Source organism: Convolutriloba macropyga, chromosome 5, assembly GCF_964194025.1.
Source record: "Convolutriloba macropyga chromosome 5, txConMacr16.3, whole genome shotgun sequence".
In the NCBI taxonomy this organism is placed as follows: domain Eukaryota; kingdom Metazoa; phylum Xenacoelomorpha; order Acoela; family Convolutidae; genus Convolutriloba; species Convolutriloba macropyga.
The window spans coordinates 12,353,543-12,377,284 of NC_134472.1; the positions used below are offsets into that span (position 1 = coordinate 12,353,543).

At 37.1% G+C, this 23,742-nt stretch overlaps 1 protein-coding gene across 3 annotated transcripts in view; it reads right to left on the reverse strand.

Moving 5' to 3' along the window:
- The window catches only part of LOC142339805 (uncharacterized), a 92,052-nt gene that overhangs the window by 52,409 nt on the left and 15,901 nt on the right, over positions 1 to 23,742 (reverse strand). The window contains exon 1 of one of the 3 annotated variants that reach the window (XM_075390086.1): positions 15,100 to 15,277. The exons of 1 other annotated variant lie outside the window; for it this stretch is intronic. The gene's annotated coding sequence lies outside the window, so the exon portion shown is untranslated. Of the gene's footprint in view, positions 1 to 75; positions 180 to 15,099; positions 15,278 to 23,742 lie in introns of those variants that run through there. One more of the 3 variants, XM_075390088.1, reaches the window with a different exon arrangement.

Sequence of the window (23,742 nt, forward strand, 5' to 3'; positions counted from 1 at the left end):
ATTAATCTATAAAAATAAAAACACAACAACAATAAATAACTAAACGAACAATAAACAGATCAATGTATACGATACCTTTTGGGTAAATTTCCAAAGGAACTATTTCTGTAAGCTTGAAATTTGAGTTTTTTCACATCTTCGCTTCAGTGACTTGATTTGAGCGGCTACTTTAGTCATTGTTGCGTAATATCCTTCTTAAATGATATTTACTTCAAAAATGCGTCATCGCCGTTTCTATAATGCCCGAATTTGGACATAATTCACACCCCCCACTGTAGTCCTAAAATAGAAACGGAAATATGTTTTGTACTTGTATATGTAACGTCACGTGAAGTTTTTTGTTGCAGCAGGTTGTTGACCCTTAAAATGTTAATCACCGATATGAAAATAATTTCAAAATGTAAGCCACTAATGTTGTGTTATATAGTTACTTATATTCACAGCTGAAGATTTATGAAAGCTGAAAGGAATGGTCTAAACGGTTAATGACCACCTCAAGTAGTCATACAGTAAACAATTCGTGGTTCAGAAAAACACTCGTTGGTTGCTTAAGAAACTTAAACATAAACGGGACTGATTGTCTGGTTATGGACTTTTGCAAGCGGAATAAAAAGCGTTTTTAACTAAGTAAAAGAATTAATTTCTCAAAAATGAGAGAATAACAAAATGATATTTTACAGTAGAATTTAGAGATTTACAGGAGAGATCTGATTATTAGATCAAGATGGTGATTTGAGTTTGGGGATGAAAAAGGACTCAAAAATCAGCAGTATATATACCCATTATCAGTGTGAAAAAGTCAAGATACAAAACTAATCTTAGCACCGTGATTTATAGTGGGGGTTGCAAGGGTTACCCAACATGGTTTGCTTCTGCAAATCAGTCGCAATTGGAACCATAAATTGAATGCATTTGCACTTTTCTAAGAATTCATTCACACTTCCGGATATATCATCATCATTTAATACATGCTGGGAAGATTTTACATCACTTAATCTAACTCTAATAATAGTTTTCTAGATTCACCAATTTGAACCGAAAATTGATTCTCAGCACCATTTCTTGACGATTCATTTATATAATTTCTTTGATCGAAGTCATATTTCTTGTCTTTCTAATCTGGTAAGTCAAACTTTCTTTCTAATTCTCACCAAGTTTAAGACTATAGTTTGATTGATATTCTAACACCCCCCCTCAGACTTGAGCTGATAGCGTAGAGTCTGCTCCCATTAAAACTGCTCTGAATGTTTCCACTTTCGAAACGGGTAAGGACTTTGTGAAGATGTCCGCTGCCATTTTGTCTTTAGGGACGTAATGAATTGAAATAGTCCCATCCTCCGTCTTGTCCCGAATGAAGTGGAACTTTGTCTCAATGTGCTTGCTCCTCTTGTGCATGACTGGGTTTTGGCGAAGTCTGATACAACTTTGGTTGTCTTCTCCAATTGCTATTGGACGTTTCTGTTTGATGCCAAAATCCTCTAGAAGTTGTTTCAGGTAGAGTGCTTCCTGAACTGCTGCTGCCATGCCCTGATATTCTGCTTCCGATGAGGAAAGAGCAACTGTGGCCTGCTTCATGACACCCCAGCTGAGTGCTGCGCCACGTCCGTTGAGCTTGAAGTAATAGCCCGTTGTTGATTTTCTCTCGTTCACGTCTCCAGACCAGTCTGCATCACATTCCCCCACTAAATTTTAACTAGCCTCTTTTGTGTAAGTAAGTTTTAAACCTTTTGAACCTTGAAGATATCGCAGAAGTCGTTTTCCGCACATCCAGTGTTGATTGGTAAGTGCATTCATGTGTCTGGACAGAATGTTGACTGTGAACATGATGTCCGGCCTCGTTTGTTTGACCAGATACAGAAGTGATTCAACCAAGCTTCTGTAGATCCTCTGGTCCACTTCTTCGTCTCCGTTCTGTGCTGTCTGAAGTTTCAAATTCAAATCAACTGGAGTTCCTGAGGGTTTGCATTGATCCATTTGAAACAGCTCAAGCCTTGTTTCTATGTAGCGTTCTTGGTCGACTGTGACTTTGCCCTCTTCTCGTCTGATTCTTAGACCCAGAAACCAAAGTAGTCTCCCTCTGTCTTCCATGTGAAAGGTTGCTTCTAGTGCCTTCTTGACATCAGAGACCACTGTCATACCTCTTGATGCTACTATGATGTCGTCAACCCAGACCAAGTTGAAGGTGTGATCCTCTGCCTCTGATCTTGCGAACAAGCAGTGATCGTTCCTGCTTCTGGTGAACCCCTGTCTCAGTAGGAAGTTTGCCAGCACTTTGTACCAGTTGTTAGCAGCCTGTTTCAAACCATAAATTGATTTATTTAGTCGACATACTAACTTCTCCCCATCTGATCCGCGTTTTACAAACTCCTGTGGCTGTTCCAGATACACTTCTTCCTCGATTGGTGAGTGCAGGAAAGCAGTCTTGACATCAAATTGGTGCATCACATGGCCCTGCTTCGCTGATAGCTGAAGTAGAATCCTGAATGTCTCTGGCTTGCAGGTAGGCGCAAAAGTCTCAAAGTAGTCCAGTCCTTCCACTTGTTTGAAGCCTTTCGCCACATAGCGCGCTTTGTATTTGTCCACTTGACCACTGGGTCCCTATTTCACTTTGTAGACCCATTTGCCCGGTATGACGTCCCTGTCTGTGGGTGGTCGCACTAGGTTCCAAGTCTCGTTGTCTAGGAGTGCCTTGACCTCGTCCTTCATTGCCCGGTGCCACTGGTCCCAATCGTCACCTTGCTTGGATTCGTAGACTGTTTTGGGTTTCACATAGTCGCCCTCAGTCACAGCAAGATGGGACCTGACTTCTTCAAAAAATTGCGGAACATTCCTTGCTCGTGTCCCTCGTCTGGGCTCTGCTCTGTCCGCGTGTTCCAGTGCATCTTCAGTGAAGCCAACTGTCTCTAACTGTGAGAAGTCTTCTGTGTCACTGTCTTCCAGTGACTCTGAGTCTCTGTAACTCCCTCTTGTTGCAGTAGATCCTTCATCTAGTGCTGTTTTTCCGAAATCCGAGGCCTCTGGTCTCAGTGTTGTTTCTTGAGTTTTCACGCTCCCTGCGTCATGCCACTCCTCCTTTATTGCAGTAGATGTGTCCTTTCGTTCTCTGTTGTCATCATCTTGATGACCATCATTTGGGTGCCAGATTCCCAGTTCCGACCCATCATCTATTAGGTCAGCCGTTTCTTTGTTGTCAGGGATTGAGCCCACTTCAGACTCCTTGATGATCACATCTCGAACTGCCATCACCTTGCGTGTGTTGGGTATGTACACCAAGTATCCGTTTTCTCCTTCAGTGTAACCCACAAAACTTTCCTTCCAGTGCCTTGAGTTCAAGTTTGCTGATTTCTCAGTCCCTCTTCCTCATGAAGACTGCGCAACCAAAAATAGATAAATTACTAAATGGAAGCTTAGGTTTTATACCTCTCATCAGCTCTGCTGAGCATTTTTCTTCTCCTCGTCTCACAACCAAGTTTCTGATCCTTGCTGCGTGAAGAATTGCTGCTCCCCACATCATCTTGGGAAGTCCTGAGTCAATGAGCAAACATCTTGCCATCTCCAGCAGTGTCCTGTTGCACCTCTCAGCTAACCCATTCTGTTGTGGCGTCTCTGGTGTGGTCTTCTCCTGTAGAATGCCTGCATCTAAGCAGTACGTCTTGAACTGCTCTGAGAGAAACTCCTTCGCATTGTCTTGCCTCAGCTTCTTGGGCGTCCCCACACTGAGAACAAATTTCTTCAGGCTGGCCAGTGCTTCACTCTTTGCCTTAAGCAAGTCCACAAACACAAACTTCGTGTACTGGTCTGCAAACACAATGCAGAAACGGAACCCTGACAGTGACTCTACTCTGAAAGGCTCCATCACGTCTGTGAACACCCTCTCCAGCTTCTCTTCTGCTTGGGTCTCTGCCACTCTTGGTACTGGAGTTTTTGTGATCTTGGCCAATGCACACACATTGCATACATCATCGAGTTCCCCCACTGTCTCTGGTGCATTCCTGACCACATCCGCTTGATTCAAATGACCCAATCATCTGTGCCACTTCCTTGCACTGTCAAGTTTCACGCTGTTGGAACTCATCTTGAATTCTAGAACGCTGCAGGGTAAGTAAAAAAAATTATTTTCTTGTGTTAGTTTTACCCGAGTTCCCTTCTGGAGTTTCATGCAGCTGTTTCCTCTCTCGAAAGTGAAACTATGTCCCCACTCCGTGCATTTTGAGACTGATAGGAGGTTTGAAGAATAGTCTGGTACACACAGAACATCTTTGAGTTCGCATTGGAATTCCCCTTGGTTTGAGGGTACGCTGATCCTCACAGAGCATCTGCCCACCACTCTGGAAGCCTCTCCGTTGGGATTTCTGACCACTGATTGAATGGGCACAAAGTCCAGAAACGCATTGATGTTCGTCACTATGTGATCTGTACAACCACTGTCCACTAGCATGCCTGCTGTCGTCCACTGGGTAAGAGCTGCCCAGCATTCCTCGTCTGGTGTAGCCAATGTTGGACCCATTGCCACTGACTCATGTTTGCCTCCATTTCTTTGTCTCTTGCATGCCCTGTCTAGGTGACCCTTCTCACCACACTTGCTACATTGTGCTGTCTCCTTCTTCCTGCAGTCCTTGGCAAAGTGTCCAGGGATCCCACACACAAAGCAGTTTCCTTTCCTGGGTCCCTTCTTGAAGTCACGCTTCACTGCCAGTGCCACTGAACCACTTTGTCATTTGTGTCTCTGCACCGTGCTCTCATGAAAGTTCTGCAGCCTTTTCCTCAACTCTGTGAAGTTCGTTGCCGGGTTGAAGCTTTCCTGTATAACAAAACTTTCATACCTCATTGGCAGACCATTGAGAACCAAGGCGTTGAAGAGGGTCTCTGAGACTGCTTCCCCTGCTTCTTGTAGCCTTGTGAGCAAGTCCTGTCCTCTGATGAAGAAGCTGTCCAAATCCTCAGAATCCTCGAGCTGCAGTCGAGCAAGCTGTAACACTAAAGAAACCACTGTCGGCGTCTCCACACTCTGAAATCTCTCTTGCAAAAGCTTCCAAGCCTTTGCTCCATCTCCAATGCCATCATCTCCCACACAGTCATGTCTCATCAGCATGAGGGTTGTTGCATCTATAGTCAGTGTCAGATGGCACCACACATTGTTCCGCTTCTCCTTGATGTCTGCAACTTCCTTCTCATATGCATCCTTCAGCACCTTGTGGTTCTTCTTCTAATCATTGGTTGCCCTATTGGCCAGTGGCGCAGGCTCATTGGGTTGTTCCTCTGTCCCTAATAGTGTATTGTAGAGTCCCTTAGTCTGCCTCATCGCCACAAATCTTGTGCTCCAGATTGGAAAGTCCTGTGCCTTTCCTGTGTAGGTCAGCAGCTTCACGGTCTGTTGATCCTTTGAAGTTTGAGCAGGCAAAACAGTTGCGAAAAGAAAAGGTACTAAGCAGAAAAGGATTATGACTGTCAACAACAAATTGGTTTTGTTTTGGAAATCAATTTTATGACTTAGAAAATTGCTGGGCCCATAACCTGTTGGGTTATGGACTTTTGCAAGCGGAACAAAAAGCGTTTTTAACTAAGTAAAAGAATTAATTTCTCAAAAATGAGAGAATAACAAAATGATATTTTACAGTAGAATTTAGAGATTTACAGGAGAGATCTGATTATCAGATCAAGATGGTGATTTGAATTTGGGGATGAAAAAGGACTCAAAAATCAGCAGTATATATACCCATTATCAGTGTGAAAAAGTCAAGATACAAAACTAATCTTAGCACCGTGATTTATAGTGGGGGTTGCAAGGGTTACCCAACATGGTTTGCTTCTGCAAATCAGTCGCAATTGGAACCATAAATTGAATGCATTTGCACTTTTCTAAGAATTCATTCACACTTCCGGATATATCATCATCATTTAATACATGCTGGGAAGATTTTACATCACTTAATCTAACTCTAATAATAGTTATCTAGATTCACCAATTTGAACCGAATATTGATTCTCAGCACCATTTCTTGACGATTCATTTATATAATTTCTTTGATCGAAGTCATATTGCTTGTCTTTCTAATCTGGTAAGTCAAACTTTCTTTCTAATTCTCACTAAGTTTAAGACTGTAGTTTGATTGATATTCTAACACTGATCATTATCGTTCGTAAGTTCCCTAGTTCAACTCTGACGTTTATCTAGCTGCAGTCGTCATTATTGACGGCAATCTTGTATGATTCTTGCATATCCGACTACTATCTTGCACGATCTTACAAGAATCTTGCAAATGACGCTTATCTGGAAGATGCAAGACCCGGACGCATAAGAGAAAATTTTTGCCAGAATTTTAAAACTGTTGAAAATTCTAACTTCCTGATGAAATAAACTGTTTTTCTAATGAGTTGAGTTGGCTGACTGCTTAGTTAACTTATATCAACCTGTTATAGAGGCACATTTATAGAGTACGTGTAGTAACAATAAATCATTATGAAAACATAACTCATGCTCTCAGTGGTGCAAATAATATGATTCCACTGAGCGGGTAACGCACAAATGTGACGCATGCAAAAAGACTATGAAATTGTCATAGACACTAAGAGAAACTGAAAACTTGAAAAAAAAGAAAAATCGTTAGGTTCATGAATCAGTCATTTCATTAAATTGGACCCTGCACGGCTTTTAAATTGTACTGCTCAAGTCTCAATTGCTTTTGCAAAATTAAAAATTACAATTTGCATTTTCACTTTTTCGTCTTTCAAATATCAAAACAAAACGAACTGTAAGATTCTGAACTTTATTAGGCAGCCTAGAAGGGGGACCAACACCCAGATCCCACAATTCCAAAGTTTTTGTTAGGTGGTTCGATCTCGTTTATAGCCCCGTTTACTTGTTCTTTTGGCTCAATCAGAACAGTTAGTGCAACTGCTCAATTAGTAGAATAAAAAGATAAATCTGAACAATAACTATCAATGAGCTATTATCCAACTAGAATATACTACAACACTGTCTAAGATACACATAAGAACTACTCAGAGTACTGAATGGTAGTCCTTAAGCACAAATCAACCAAAAAACCCGTGAAACGATACACTACGGCACAATTATTTACCCGCAATAAACGCTGTGAACTCGCAAACTACCAGAGCAAATGCTCTATTTCTAACTGATCACCTAGCAACGTGAACCACGCCAGAAGGCTTTTGGGGCTAACTACGCAAACTAACCGGCAGAACTCTGCAAAATATTCCACGATCGACGCAGCGACTATTCAGAGCTTCTCTCTCAATCGTTCCGGCAAAGTTAACGCATTGACACTTAATCACGATAAACGAGAGCCTCTCGCCCCATAATACTGGAAAACTATGCCAATCAATAGATAATTAAATTGTTCACGGTTTGCAACTTCTGAGTTGCGCTATTAGTGTAAGCCGCTTTTTTACTGAGCCGAGCAAACAATTGTTTTGCTTAAACAAAGCAACTGTCATCATGACACAAGTACTCCGCTTTGTACAATGTTCTTGGCCACTCTGTTTACATTTTATAATACCAATGCCGTAATACCGTGGCGTGATAGATATCAAACGTACTTAACAATTTTTAGTCAATTTGGCCGGCAAATCACATCAAAATTACGACACATTTACATGTTCTGAAATTTTCCGGAGTTATTGGCATTTTGATTACATAGGAAATATCCTAGGATGAGGAATATGTAAGGGTAAAACGATTGAAAATTTACGGCTTTGTCACGATGTGCGCACGTAATTACCAAAATAATTCAGAATGGCCAACAGTGCGAAATTTACTTTTTTCACTGTCAATTTCGAATTACCGGGTCTTTTTGTTCATATAAGCCGGTTTGGGTGGCATGGTTTGCTTTCAACTTCATCAAGCGGGGGCTCAATGCCTTATTGCACCCGAATATCAATAGCGCTCAGAAAACTCAAAGCTGGTGGATTTTGGATTTTTCCCCAAAATTATCAATTTTAAGCTTAAAAGTGTTAATAGCTCGGTACTGGGTAAGGCTGTTACTAGCAATCCTGGTTTGTAAGGATTTGAGGGGTTCCCTAGGGTATTGGCGACCACAGCCTGGTTCGGGCATATGGGTTTCGAAAAATTGGATGGGGATGGACAAATTTTCTATCCCAACTTTTAGAAATTTTCAGATATGACCAAATTTCGTGAAACTGTAATTCTTTTCAGTTATCCTGTTATCTTGGATATCGGTGACTATAACAAAATAATACGTTTCGTAAAGTTCTCAGCGACATCCTTGAAGCTACTTAGCCGCAGAGATCGGCAAATCAGAACCAAGCTCCGCCTATTCACTATCCTGGACGGAAAACTTTTCAGAAATGGAAACAAGCCCTACACAGCGAAGAGGCGTAGCCCACTCTAGCTACGGCGCATCAAGATGGGAACAGGCATTATTCTAACTGCTTGCAGCTTTGGCACTTGGCAGGCATAAAGTACCACGTCGAAAGTACCATTACGGCTGGTCTGCAGGAGAGTTGTGGCGCAGTGTGAACAGTGCCAACAACCTGTCCATGTTCGTAAGACGGTACCTATGGTTCACCTTAGCTGGCAAAAAATAGCGCGATTATGTAAGCTGTTGCCACTCCCGTTGGATGGAACTAAATCACTTTCTTAAGTGTTGCAGAAGTAAGTGACGCTAACATTTAAAATATCCTGTTGACATTTTTGTTGTAATTACATAACTTTGTTTCTTTCAGTTCTGACTCTCCTGAGGTTACCCAGATCCGAATTAAAATCTTAAGACTACTCATCATTCGTACAACTTCGTGTGTTCGACATTATCGGTAGTGCTGACTGGGTATCGAGATTTTGGTGGAATTAACGAAGTCTGGGTGAAACGCGACCGGAATGCGGGAACCCGGACGGAATCGTTATTCAATTGATCTCCCCGATGGGTATATGGGGTACGTTCTAATAACCCGACCAAAAAGGTTACCGAGCTCAGTTTGACGACTGACGGATGGTTGCTTGAGCGCTTGCAACTATTATCTATATCTATGTTATTTCGCCCGGACAATAAGAAGGTCGCTGGGAAAGTTACGCGGGCACGCATGCTGGTTCGTTGGCTCTCGCTGTTTATCTCGAGTTCTCGGTAAAAAACGAAAGGTTCGGTAATGTTAAACTGGTAGTGAAAGTGAAACTGAAACCATAATAGACTAAATTACAACTATACATATGAAACAAGGATGATGATGATGATAATAATAATGATGATGATGATGATAATACAAGTTTATAGAGTAGTTTTTATCCGCTTCTCTTTGTGGCATCTCCTTAATTTCTCTTCCTCTAATTGCACTCCGGTTTCAATTATGTTGCTCCAGGCAGTAAATAGGCGTTTCTCATGCTATTTGCTTCATGTTGAATCCTCCTTTCCCGTTCCAACTCTTTAATACTCTTCCCTAATTCCCCCTCAGCCATTTTCTTCTCTTTATCATTTACAATCACCCTCAAACTTTTCACTACTCGGCTTGCACGTCTTTTACTGGTGGTATTCATATTCATTCCAACAATGATGCTTTGGCTAATTCGAATGTCAAATTTTGGTGGGTTTTGATGTTGTGTAAATAAGCTTAGCAAATGTGCTATTCGTGGGGGTTCGTCAACAAATTCGTCAACAATTATGTCTTCAACTATCTTTATTTGGTTAGTTCCATTTAACACGAACAGTTCCCAGACAACTTCTGGAACAAAAGTGAACAAAAAGAGTGTTATTATGTTATTTTTTATGGATATTAAATACTAGAAATGACCCAGAATCGAGTCAACCATACCGATCGGTTTCTATTATCATCGAGAAGTTAACAATGTCCGTAGCTAAGCCCAATAGTTAAATAAACTCAAAAGGGCAATAATAACCGAGCGTTTAGTTTTTAATTCAATTCTTGTTGTGCTTACAACAGTTGCTTAACTTTATTACACTGTTGTGTGATTAGACTACGAGAAAGTTACACTTCAGTTTCGGCAATTCTTTACCGGTTTTTTTAGTAAAATTTGTAAAAAAGATGAAAGAAAAACCTAAAGACTGTCGCCCTAACAGATTTAGTAGCGTTAATTGGTTGTTAAGGTGTTATTTCACCCGCTTAATAATTAATTGTGTATATCGCAACGAGAGTTGATTTACAATCTAGTACTGAAAGTGAAGCTGAAAACACAATAGACTAAATTACAACCATACATATAAAATAAGGATGGTTATGATGATGGTGATGATGATGATGATGATGATGATGATGATGATGATGATGATAAAACAAGTTTTTAGATTAGTTTTTATTCACTTCTCTTTGTGGCATCTCCTTAGCTTCTCCTCCTCTGATTCCGTTCCCGTTTCAATTATGTTGCTCCCGGCAGTAAATAGCCGTTTCTCATGCCATTTGCTTCATGCTGAATCCTCCTTTCCCGTTCCAACTCTTTAATACTCTTCCCTAATTCCCCCTCAGCCATTTTCTTCTCTTCATCATTTACAATCACCCTCATACTTTTCACCCCTCGGCTTGCACGTCTTTTACTGTTGGTATTCATAATAATTCCAACAATAATGCCTTCGCAAAATCGAAAATAAATGTATGGTGGGTTTTGATGTTGGGTAAATAAGCTTAGCAAATGTGCTATTCGTGGGGGTTCGTCAACAAATTCGTCAACAACTATGTCTCCAACTATCTTTATTTGGTTAATTCCATTTTACACGAACAGTTCCCAGACAACTTCTTGAGCAAACGTGAACAAAAGGAGCCTTATTATGTCATTTTTTGTGGATAATAATTAGTAGAAACAACCAGAATCGAGTCAACAATACCGATTGGTTCCTATTATCATCGAGAAGTTAACAATGTCCTTAGCTAAGCCCAATAGTTAATTAAATTCAACAGGGCCTTAGCAACCGAGCGTTAAGTTTTTAAATCAATTCTTGTTGTGCTTAAAACAGTTGCCTAACTTTATTACACTGTTGTGTGATTAGACTACGAGAAAATTACACTTCTGTTTCGGCAATTCTTTACCGGTTTTTTTAGTAAAAGTTGTAAAAAAGATGAAAGAAAAACCTAAAGACTGTCGCCCTAACAGATTTAGTAGCGTTAATTGGTTGTTAACGTGTTATTTCACCCGCTTAATAATTAATTGTGTATATCGCAACGAGAGTTGATTTACAATCTAGTACTGAAAGTGAAGCTGAAAACACAATAGACTAAATGACAACTATACATATAAAATAAGGATGGTTATGATGATGGTGATGATGATGATGATGATGATGATGACGATGATGATGATGATGATGATGATGATGATGATGATGATGATGATAATACAAGTTTTTAGATTAGTTTTTATTCACTTCTCTTTGTGGCATCTCCTTAGCTTCTCCTCCTCTGATTCCGTTCCCGTTTCAATTATGTTGCTCCCGGCAGTAAATAGCCGTTTCTCATGCCATTTGCTTCACGCTGAATCCTCCTTTCCCGTTCCAACTCTTTAATACTCTTCCCTAATTCGCCCTCAGCCATTTTCTTCTCTTTATCATTTACAATCACCCTCAAACTTTTCACTACTCGGCTTGCACGTCTTTTACTGGTGGTATTCATATTCATTCCAACAATGATGCTTTGGCTAATTCGAATGTCAAATTTTGGTGGGTTTTGATGTTGTGTAAATAAGCTTAGCAAATGTGCTATTCGTGGGGGTTCGTCAACAAATTCGTCAACAATTATGTCTTCAACTATCTTTATTTGGTTAGTTCCATTTAACACGAACAGTTCCCAGACAACTTCTGGAACAAAAGTGAACAAAAAGAGTGTTATTATGTTATTTTTTATGGATATTAAATACTAGAAATGACCCAGAATCGAGTCAACCATACCGATCGGTTTCTATTATCATCGAGAAGTTAACAATGTCCGTAGCTAAGCCCAATAGTTAAATAAACTCAAAAGGGCAATAATAACCGAGCGTTTAGTTTTTAATTCAATTCTTGTTGTGCTTACAACAGTTGCTTAGCTTTATTACACTGTTGTGTGATATAGACTACGAGAATATTGCACTTCTGTTTCGGCAATTCTTTACCTGTTTATCTAGTAACAGTGGTAAAAACGAAGAAAGGAAAACCCAAAGACTGTCGCCCTAACAGATTTAGTAGCGTTAGTTGGTTGTTAACGTGTTATTTCACCCGCTTAATAATTAATTGTGTATATCGCAACGAGAGTTGATTTACAATCTAGTACTGAAAGTGAAGCTGAAAACACAATAGACTAAATGACAACTATACATATAAAATAAGGATGGTTATGATGATGGTGATGATGATGATGATGATGATGATGACGATGATGATGATGATGATGATGATGATGATGATGATGATGATGATGATGATGATAATACAAGTTTTTAGATTAGTTTTTATTCACTTCTCTTTGTGGCATCTCCTTAGCTTCTCCTCCTCTGATTCCGTTCCCGTTTCAATTATGTTGCTCCCGGCAGTAAATAGCCGTTTCTCATGCCATTTGCTTCATGCTGAATCCTCCTTTCCCGTTCCAACTCTTTAATACTCTTCCCTAATTCGCCCTCAGCCATTTTCTTCTCTTTATCATTTACAATCACCCTCAAACTTTTCACTACTCGGCTTGCATGTCTTTTACTGGTGGTATTCATATTCATTCCAACAATGATGCTTTGGCTAATTCGAATGTCAAATTTTGGTGGGTTTTGATGTTGTGTAAATAAGCTTAGCAAATGTGCTATTCGTGGGGGTTCGTCAACAAATTCGTCAACAATTATGTCTTCAACTATCTTTATTTGGTTAGTTCCATTTAACACGAACAGTTCCCAGACAACTTCTGGAACAAAAGTGAACAAAAAGAGTGTTATTATGTTATTTTTTATGGATATTAAATACTAGAAATGACCCAGAATCGAGTCAACCATACCGATCGGTTTCTATTATCATCGAGAAGTTAACAATGTCCGTAGCTAAGCCCAATAGTTAAATAAACTCAAAAGGGCAATAATAACCGAGCGTTTAGTTTTTAATTCAATTCTTGTTGTGCTTACAACAGTTGCTTAGCTTTATTACACTGTTGTGTGATATAGACTACGAGAATATTGCACTTCTGTTTCGGCAATTCTTTACCTGTTTATCTAGTAACAGTGGTAAAAACGAAGAAAGGAAAACCCAAAGACTGTCGCCCTAACAGATTTAGTAGCGTTAATTGGTTGTTAACGTGTTATTTCAACCGCTTAATAATTAATTGTGTATATCGCAACGAGAGTTGATTTACAAACTGGAATATTAAAACTGGAATAAAGTGGATCTTTATATAGAACGTTGGAATAGGTATAATACGACAAAAAGAAGGAGTTTGCTGATTGCTTAACAATATAATTTTAATTGCCCGAATTTGTCAACTATTGGTAGTGGCAGCAAAAAACGAGTCCTAGACTGACCCCTATTTGTTTGTTTCATTTTTAGATTACTTCTAGATTGTTGAGATATCGGTTGATTGATTGATTGGACCCAGGCCGACTGCGCGAGCGAAGCCATTATGGAAGTGGGTCTAGAAATGTCACGTGGAGAATCATCATTGTAGCAGTTCAGTGATCGATATGAAAACCCATTTGAGTATATAGTTCCTCCCCCCCCCCCCCACACACACACACACGGGTGGGGTCGGAACAAATATGAAAAAAATAATATTTTAGTTTTTCATCCTTTTTGATAACAAATAACGAAATAAGTATCCCGCGCCTTCAAGCGTATTAAGCAATTCTTTCAATTATCAATAGTTGCGGAAGAATTCACGAAAACCCACTTCTGCGAGTCATTTCAAACTCTCAGCATGCTGAAAACATTGAGAACTTACTGATTTTTATGAATGCATATTTTTTTAATTTATGTATATATTGCCCGTCGGACCAAAAAAAAAAATCCCCGCAGCATGTTAACCTTATACTTGTCTTGGATCAAATGTTTTATACAAATGCAAAAATTAAGCACTCTCCGGACGCAGCCACAATGAATGGACTTAAAGTGGCCTTTGTTTTAGTGGGCCATACTTGAACAGAAAATTCAGAAATTGGTTTTATTATCAAGCCGTCAGGCAAAACTCTGCATAAGTTTGAACGGAAGGTTTCCAGATTTCATCCCACAGCTCTTCAGATATTTTTGCAACTTTTTTAGTTTACCAAATCGAAAAGTTGCCGTAGCTTCCCTATGTCTTCCAGAGAACTCAGTTGGTCTCATGAGGTCTCATTTTTTAAAATAACGGAGCAATTTAGACGCTGTAAATGCAAACACGCAATTTTTTTAAGCAGCGCAGACAATTTAATCACGTTGCGACTAAATCATCTCTCCTTTATTTTGGATTGACATTTTTGTGCGGTCCTGACTTAATGAGAACTGATGCATTACTTGACCTTTATATAGCAATCAGATGCTAATTATAGTGATGGATTCAAGATTCCGTTATGTATATCTGTCAAAGGAGTGTTCCAAAAATTCTTATGTTCCCAAGAATGGTTCAAAAATTCACTCTTTTGAAAATTGAGTTTCTATCATTTTAAAATCTGATGTTAATTTCACTCCCTTTTCCTGTAGTAACTCAAAGACGTTTTTTGCTGAGGCAACGCTTATCCGGAAAATGTTCGGAAGCTCAAATTATTTGTTACCAACCAAATAAAATTATCAACAAATAATCAAGTTCAAGGTTTATTTAAACAATATCCAAAACTCCTACTATACGCTAAGGAACCAGAGAGCTAAGAAGAGCGTCTTTTCTGCTCGTGAAACATGATATCTGCTCAGTAAGCAATATTTGCTTTAGGGTATAAAATATCGAGGTTTTAACAGTAATTGCTTTCGTGTTTTCTCCGATGAAACAGAAAAGGATGCTTAAAACGACTTTGTTCTATATTTTTTTGCCAAGTTGCTGCGCTAGTAATGTCGGATTTTCAGGCAAACAAGATAATGGAAGAAACTTAAAGTCATTGTCAAGTGCTTAGCCTTAAAACGTTGATTAAAAAGTTACAGTTTTGAGGACACCAAATTGATTGCATAGTTGGGTTTAGTGCCAGAAAATCATATTAGTTTGATCGCATACCTGTGTGAAATAATTCAGCAGGATACTCAAAATAATTGCATTTAGTAACAATAATTATCCAGTTTTGGCACAATTTAATGTGAATATTTGTGATTTTTTTTATTTTGGAAAACGCCAATAGCTTAATTCATCATAAGACAAAAGAGGCGTTATAGATCAATTTGACCGCTACAAGAAGAGGAAAATGCAACACAACCTGAAATAAGTTTGAGCGTAAAAGTGTACAATGAACTAAGTGCGTGTAAAAGCTCTATGAAATCAATAGAGAGAAAGATTAATGTCAAGAATAATTTGAAATGGAATCTATTCAAATCAAATTCTTGTGCCCATTTGAATACGAAACGAGGCGTGTAAATTTTTCAATGATTTATAATATTCTGACGGAGCATTGGAGAACACAGAAATGAAAACTATGGTGTGTGTATTAGGGTGCGATAATGCTGGTTCATGTCCAGGTCGATAATTGTTGAGGACCGATTAATAATTAATAAGATAACTATTAAAGTTATGAGCAAATATTCCCGAATGGGTCATAAGAGGGTATTTTGTTCAGCTCAATGCTGGCCATAATTTGCGATGCTGTGCCCAGAATTATATGCAAATGACCTAAAAGAAACATATACTAATCAGAGTTAAGAAAAATTTCCTTTTATTCTAACTTAGATTATTTTGAGAAATAGTTTTGTCTGTCAGAGAAAAAATTAAAAACTCCGTAAAATCAAAAAAGTACAAAAACTTCTGATAATGAAAAATTTTGGTGACTTCGATTTTTGATATTATTTATGAAAACAAACCCGTATAAGCATTCGTAAAATGTTATTTTTAAAATGGAACCGAACGTGAAACTTAAGCAACGGAAAAACACCATATTAGGGCTAAAACAAAACATTTAATTCATAGTGTAATTTGATATGTTACCAATGTTATATGTCACACCATAAAGATATGCAAATGTCGTTCCAGCTTTTATTTCGCAGTTCTCTGTATTTCATATATTTCTTGCTATGTGAGCAAATGTGTCCCACTTTTTCACCCCTAATTGTTTAACATCCTATCTTTTCACCCTAACTTTTTGACCTCTCTAAAGTTTCACCCAGATTTGATTTCCTTATATGATTGGTAAAATTGATATTATATTGCAAGTTTCGGTAGACAAATTTTGGAAATTAAAGAAAAATTAGAATTTTGGAAAGTTGAGTTGTGATTTTTGCCGTTCACAAATAAATACAGATTAAGTTGGGTTTGGGGAAAGGTTTTGGGTTTAAAAGTTGGCGGGGTTAAATAGTTAAAGGGGTGTAAGGATGTTAAGTTTAAAATGTTGAGTAAAGTGATTCGGGCTGAGAAGATGTATAACCGTGAATAATTACTTTTTCAAAAAGTTTGAAATCACGATCAGTTTAATCCTGTCTCCCATAAACAAGATCTCATCTTTGAAGATACTCTTTTGAACGAAAATTGTTCATTCAAAGACAGTACTTGAAAAAAATGTCAGTGAAAAAAAAACGACTTTACCTAAATTGAGCTGCCTAATTGGATTGACAAGAGCTGAATCAAAAATACTCAAATTACAGATTATCTTATTTTGTGGAGCAAAATGTGGCCATGCCAATCACCTACATCATTCTATGTTCTTGCGGTAGACTAGATATTCAATATAAGCAATCTTGAACAGGCCGCCTTAATTGTTTCTAATAATCTCATGTTCGTATGTTTCCTACCTTATGACTACTAAAACAGAAGTTGAATTAAGTTTGATTTCTAACTAACAATTTTGCTCTGCATTATCTCACAGTTTTGTGCATCATTTTACAATTCCACTCTTACTCAATATTGAAACGATATTTAGTCAAAAAAGCACAAAAAAAGCTTAATGAAAAATTTCAATCTCATATATTTGTCCGAGCGTAAAGAAGATATGAATTTGGTGTTATGGCCAATTTGCCCAATTCCATTTTATACAATGTAATTACACCCAATGCCATTATATCCAATGTTATTATGCCCAATGTACTTAGATATTTTTTGTTCAACAATAGGAATAGAAATTAGCAGTCACCGTTATCCGTATGTTTTAACAAATTTAATAGCCATAGCCACGACTAAGTGGTTCAAGTGACTTGATATGAAACTAACACAGCTGACTGTTGGATTAAATTACTTTTTCAGTGCATTGGGCACAATGGCATTGAGTAGATTGGCATTGACTATAATGGCAATATGTAATTTGGCATATAACCAATGAATTCATAACCAAAAAAATCATGAAATTCAACAATTAAACGACCTTGTAATGACAATTAAAAGACCTCATTTTGATATCAGATCACTGTTTTACGGCGTAATTCTACTAAGTATTGGCCCCAATTCCAAAAAATTCCAAAGCAGGATCCCGATCAACAGTTTTCAAATTTTGACTACCATCAAACATTACACTTGATCTCCCTATACTGAAATAACAGATAATGACAAACACTTTTTCATTGCTTAATAACTACTTGTTTAATCTTAAAAATGAAAACTGAAGCGCCCACAATTAAAACTTAAGCGCGCACTTAAAGTGATGGTGACACAGAATAAAACCATCTACGGAAGTGATTCAATCTGACTCGTTTTGTTTTTTGGATTGCAATTTACTAAACAAAAATTTTGTAAAATAGAAAACAGAAAATGATAATTGGTTTCGTAATAAACTTGACTTTTGAAACTGATAAGAGACAAAAGTTCGTCATTTTGCATTCATTTGCTTGCTTGTTTCCGAAAAACTTTTCAATATATTCTTGAAAATCAGACACCCTGACCTAATTAGCCGAGATTTTTATATAGCAGCAAAAACACAACAAAACTCAAAACAAATACAGATGCTTATTGAATTTTTTTAAAAAGTGCATGAAAAATTAAATAAAAAATTGGAACAGGTAATGAGACAACTCCGTCCTTGATTGCCTATATTGGCCTATATATCATACTATTACTACTATTTCTAGTTTAGAAAAATTTAGTAATATAAAAGATTGAGTGTATTTTGAGGAAGATGATGGTATCACATTTTCCCAGTTATCCTGCTGCTTTTCCCGGTACCACTAAATATCAGAAAAAAATGGTGAATTTTCTAAGATAGATGTGTGAGTTCCCGGTAATTTCTCGACGGGAAAATCACATCTCTGCAATGTAGTATTACGAGAGCCGTTACAAATGAACGGATAATTAATCCCGCATTAAAGCGAACGTATTTAGGCGCTAATTAACCATTCTTTCGCCGCGCGCTAAACGAACTAACGCTTGTTAAGACTACCAGTACACAAGTATTTAAACAACTCAGTTCGACTTATTTAAATAACACAACCTTAGGCCTGGATCTCCTCGCTTATATCCAGGATAGAAAATGTACGTTGTTGAACGTAGGCGGCCTGTAAAACCACAACTTCTTTTGATTTAAATTACTTCTGCTTTTGACAGTTGCAATGCAGATCTTTCCCCCCAAGTTCAGTAAAGATGAAGCAGATTGCTTCAGGGGAAAAGACAATAGAGTCTCATAAAAAGCCCCCAAGAAAACCATAATTGTTGCGGTTTTAGAAGAGGGGAAAAGCAGAAAACAGGCGCCTACGAAATCAATAATTGATGCTCTCAGCTTTTTAGATTTTTATTATTTTTTGGATTTTCAATAATTTCTCCGTGAGATAAAAAAGAGTTAATTCTCTTGCCTTCTCGGCCAATAGGAAAATTAAGAAGCACCTCACTATGAACGTGAGTTTGTGATTCGCTCCCTATCGGCCCAAACGGAGCTGAGAGGAATTAATTGTTTCTCTCAGCGAAGTGGGACGGAATAAAATTAGAGAGACAGAAATCACTCCCAGAAGCAAGCAGCAGACAACTGCTTTCATTTTTCTCAAAATTTAACTTCACTTTAACAATAAAATAGTCGAACAAAATTGTTTAATAACTTAGACAAATAATTCCAGATTTAATTTTATAACTTTCTTTTTCGACAAATAACATAACTGAAGAAACACCCAAGTGAACGATCGCCCAGCAGCTCACCTCCATTTCACCACTACACAACTGGTAATTAGTAAGCTGTAATTTTATATTTACTCTTTTATAAATTAAATACTTTCAGCCCCCCCCCCAACTATTTTAAATTGAGACTTATAGCACAGACAGGTCTTAGGCATATATCTTTGCCTTCGATTTGTTATATCTTTTGTCAAGTTTGACTGGCATACATAAAGAGATCCCGTATTGTGTGATCTGTAAGAGCCCAGCCAAATTTGATAACTGGTGCGCCCAGAGGAAAGAATCACGCCTGAATTTTTGTTTTTCTATCCGATCGGATTAAAATAGTAAAATAACCACTACCACAGAAGTGAAAGCACACTAATAGACAAACAAATAGAGTAATTTATATCCATTTTACGGCCGAAATACAGTAAATTTACATTAAAATAGTAACAGGCAACTGATTCTTTGCTCTTGTAAAATTGTTCTGACCCGGGTGGGGGTAATCTATGTCCAATTTTTAGTTTATTTATATAACAATTGAAGTACTTTTACATTTTATAGTCAAAATTTAACCAAAAATCATCCCCCCAAAACCTATTTAGCCTAATTTTCACCCAATTTTCATCAAATTTATGGTTAAATATTAGTATTTACACCTTAAATAACCGAAATTCAACCAGATTCTATCCCCCCAAAACATATTTAATTTGATTTTAACCCAATTTTCACCAAATTTATGGTTGAATTTCAGTATTTTCACTCTAAATAATTAAAAGTTATACAAAATTCATCCCTCCATAACCTGTTTAGTCTATTTCTAACCCGATTTTGACCAAATTTATGGTTAAATTTTAGTATTTTCACTCTAAATAATCGGAATTTATACAGAATTTATCCCCACAAAACTTGTTTAGACTATTTCTGACCCGATTTGGACCAAATTTATGATTAAATTGTAGCATGTACACTCCAAATAACCAAAAATGATCCAAATTTCACCGCCCCAACACCTAATTAAACTAAACTTTAGCCAATTTTCACCAAATTCACAGCAGAATTTTAGCATTTTCACACTAAATAGCCGATTTTTAACCAAAAATCATCCCCCCAAATCATATTTAGAGTAACATATGTCTAATTTTTACTGAATTTTTGACCAAAATATAGCATTTTCAAACAATTTAACGTAAATTCAACCAGAATTCATCCCCCCCATACGTGTTTAGTGTAATTTATATCTAATTTTCTACACATTTAAGCACACGTTGTTGCATTTTCACATTAACTAACCCAATTTTGGTTAAATTTAAGCCTTTCTTAGTTGAATATTCACTCTGTTTTATCAATTTCCTGACCCGGGTGGGGTAATATTAATCAAATTTTAACCAAATAAACATCATTTTGACCTAAATTCTCAAATATTAACCAGATTTTAACAAAATTAACGTCACTTTTATCATAATTTAACGGATACTAATCACATTTAAGCCTTAAACACATCATTCTTATCCAATTCTAACCAATATTACTCAAGAAAATAGCCATATTAACGTCATTTTTACACAAAATTAGTAAATATTAACCAAGTTTTGACCACATAAATCTCAATAAGGCTCAAATTTAACAAAGAATAACGGGTTTTAAACTAAATTTTATCCCCCCAACATAGATTTTTAGCCTGAAAATAACATAAATTGATGAGAATTCCCCCATTTTAACCGGTTTCACAAGTACAATTTCACCAATAGAGGTTTTAAACAGTGCATGGACCAAACTGGAATAGTTATTGTTGAACATCTTAATCTAACAGCAATAGAAAACACTAGAAGGGGTAAAATAACACGGTTTATTACTGACGGAATTACTTTCTTAGCTATTTTCTACGTGTTTGAACATAATTCTCCCGCTGACTTTTGTATAACTTATGCATCTGAGAACCCAAATTTTCAGAATTTACTAACTTTGTTAAAAACTAAAAACAGTGTGATCGAGATTCCCGCAGAAAATTTAGCCGATAATTAATTAAAAGAGCGTAAACTAGCCTTTTTAACCCAATTTGTACACAAATTTATCATAGAAAAATTGTTGTCTCATGTTAAAATACGGTCATTAACAGACTCAAGCACTTTAGAAACAATATTTAAACACAATAATAGCTACAAAAATACTACTACTGATGTACTAAACATCCCGTACTAAACGTTTTTATACTGTCTTCTGTGTGTTTCATACAAAAATACAATAATAAAACAACAAAAACAATTGTTCTTTGTTATTTATATGTCATATATTAAAGTAAACGTTCAAGATTTAAATATAAGTATTAAAGTACATAACGAAATAGGCAAAGTTTCATATTATTTAACTGATCAGAACAGAAACTTTTATGCATTTACCATCACTCTTCTAGCGAAACAGAGACTGAAATCTACATAACTTACAAGTGGACCAACCCAAACTTTAATGATTTTTTATGTGCTCTAAGAAATCAGAACAGTGTGATAGAATTAGCATAAACGTTATCATCTTGTGTGTGGATGAGCCACCAAAATAAAATTCCCCCGTTTGGTTTACAAATCTTAAAAATCATTAAAACCAAATACATCAACGTTTCTCCTGACGATCCGAGTTTACCAGATAGAGTTAAATTACTTATAAAAACAGAATTTGTCACACAAATTAGATTTTCAAAAATAAACAGATTTCACCAAAACTCTGTTGAATTTAAACACTCTGAAAGCACTTATCCTTGGTTATTAAATTTTACCGTTGAGCAAACCGATATTTACTCTTGGGTTGAAGTTTTTAGCACTGATAACGGCAAGAACTTTGAATTTAAAATACAATCATTAAACGGTCCTAAACAAATAAAATTCATAACACAAAACAAACAGTTCAACTTTTTACTTGAGTATTAGTGTTTTATTACTTAATTGTTATAACAAAAATATTTTCTACACTAATTACCCAAACTAATAGTACTTTCGTATAAAATATTCTTTTCATACACTAAAACAAAACATGGCAGCGAACGTTGTTGCGTACCCCGACATAGCGTTAGAGAAATTTACAGGTTTAGACCCATCTGAAGATGCCCAGGAATTCTTTAGTTTAATACAAAGAAAAATCCAATTCTCACTAGGAACAAGAGATCCTGCGGATGCTGATTTGCAAGCAGCATACGACGCTAGACAAAAAGCATTGTTTGGTTCGGTTTTGCGTGGGCCCGCAGCCCAATGGTTTGAAACCTTAGCACCAGGTTTAGCATGGAACGAAGTTAGAAATCAGTTCATTACACGTTTTACTGATGCAAAAGACAAGTATAGGAAAAGAATTGAAGTCGAGAGTATTAAAAGGCAACCAGATGAGTTGATAAAAAGCTATAAACACCGAGTAACAAAAGCAGTTGAAAAAGGATGGCCAGATCCAGATTTTAACAACGACCAGCGTAACGCTAAGTGTATGAAGTACTTTGTAAGAGGATTAACGCCACCTACACTCAAGCAAAAGGCACATCAGCGGTTAATAGAAAACCCAGCTACAACTTGGCAACAATTACAGGATCATGTAGCAACTAAAGACTTAAGTTTTTCTGTTAGCAGTGAATTCACGGGTACTGCCGCAAGTAGTATCGCCAATAAAATAGAAATAGAAGGGTTAAAAAACCAACTCACAGAAATTGCAAATTTAATGAAAGATCATAAAATAAACGACACATACAAGAACGACAATCCCAGATTCAAACAAAACCAGTCTAGATTCTGCAAGTTTTGCAAACGTTCAGGTCACACAATAGCTTTCTGCTTTAAGTACAAGGACTTTAAAAACGAAAACCGAAACCCACCTCAACAACGAGAAAAGTTCACAGATAATTATAAACGTAGTAGGAGCCATTCACCAGGTCAACAAAATTACAAATCAAACAATTATGACAATCGGAATTCTAGGGACAGACAAAGAAATAGTTATAACCAAAATCAATCCAATTATCAAAACAACTCTAGATCAGACTACCGACATCGATCACCGTACTCATCAAACTCTTCAAACAATTACCGATCATCTTCTTACGATAACCGATCACAGGAACGAGACAATATCCATCGAAACAACTCTTACAGAGATAACAATAGGCAAAATAGTAGGGATAAACAAAGCAACGGTCCTCCAAGATCAGATAATCGATATCGTGATAGGAGTAGAGACCATGACCGGGATAGGACACCTACTAGACAAAACAATAATACTCATTCAAGAGATAACAGTGAAGGGCGAAGCCCTCGAGTTCACTTTACCAGTGAAACTTCCAGAGACTATTACAATAATGAGAATCATAACGACGAGTATTTAAACTAGACAGGTCTCCGTTCATAAACACTACTGATAACAAAGCAAGTTACTCACATATCTATATTAATTTATACCAATCCGTCGGAGACAAAAATAAAAATAACGGCTTAGAAACACAGTTTTATTGGACACAGGAGCATTAAGCTCTATAATTAATTACCACACTTATCTTGAACTATGTAAATTACAACACATTGAGATGAAAGCTTCAAAAAATCATACTTTAGCGGTTAGTGGTGAGAAACTACAACTTCTAGGTCAAATTACTTTCGAAACTTCTTTCGACATTGAAGG